A 1180-nucleotide genomic window follows, 5' to 3' on the forward strand; every position below is an offset into this window, starting at 1 on the left:
GAGCCGCGCACAGCGCTCAGGGCACCGATCCCCAACCCCTGCGGCGGTGACCACGAGGCCCAGGGTCTCCGAGGCAGCAGGGCGCGCGCTCTGAGGTCGGTGTCACCACAGGTCCCTGAGGGACGACACCCTCTCAGCTGCCGGGGCTGGTCCCCTTGGCCAGCACAATCCTGCCTCCTCCGCGGAGTCTGTCTTCCTACCCCACCTTTTAGACTCCCCATTCTGGTTACGCACCCCACAGCCCATACACACACTCCGGCCTTTGCTCACACTCCCAAATCCAGCTGCCGCCCCTCTTGGCACTCCGTTTGCACACTCACTAAAGGTTCCCGCTCCCCTTTGCCCATCCTGAAGCTGGTATCAGTCCATTCCTCCCTCGCTGTCAGTTTCCACTCTGGCCCATTCCCCGTTTCACACTCCCTCGGTGGCCCCCGCTCGCCAATCAGGCACAAGGCCAGCCTGCGGCCGGGGAGTTCCAGATGCTCAGCACCCAGCAGCCTCCTCCTGGCCTTCTCCCGCACCCGTACTCTGTCCCAAGAATGCCCCTGAGCCCTCGCCAGAGAGCAAGGATCAAATGGACCCCGGGGGCAACACACGGCAGTGACGCGGCCCTTGGCGAGGAGCGCGGCCAAGCAGCCGGAGATACCCTCTGCGCCCGGGAAGTATCAGCCCAGCCCTGGAGGCTGGCGGAGGTGGGGAGGGTGCGGGGAAGGCGAGAGACCGGGGAGGGCTGGGGTTGAGGCAGCAGAGCGCAGGCCCCGGGTGCCCAAATTTGGAGCTCCTCCTCCTTCACCACCAGCCAGGGAAACACGCGCCGGAGGTCACGGTGAGTTTGGGTCCCTTAAGAGCAAACGAGCAGAAGGAGTCTCAGAAGTAAGGGACTGTCCCCCGCAGGAAAGCCTGCTGCCCGGTGTGAGTGCCTTCGACGGCCCCGTCTCGGCCCCTTCTGAGGCCCCGAGTCTTTCTCCATTTGGTCCAGCGCACGCCAGCACCTCGCCCCGGCCCGCGCTGGGTCGACCCACAGAATAGTGGGGACGCGGGAGCAGGGAGAGCCAGCGGAGATGCTCGGGCAGTGGGCCGGGGTCCCTCCGCAGAGTCCCCACAAACCCTTGGGCCGGGAGCACACGCGTGGGCATCAGGACTCCCTCCAGGGGAGCGTGCTTTCTCCGGCTCAGAAGCG

The sequence above is a fragment of the Eptesicus fuscus genome, chromosome 9 (assembly GCF_027574615.1).
Source record: "Eptesicus fuscus isolate TK198812 chromosome 9, DD_ASM_mEF_20220401, whole genome shotgun sequence".
NCBI classification, from domain to species: domain Eukaryota; kingdom Metazoa; phylum Chordata; class Mammalia; order Chiroptera; family Vespertilionidae; genus Eptesicus; species Eptesicus fuscus.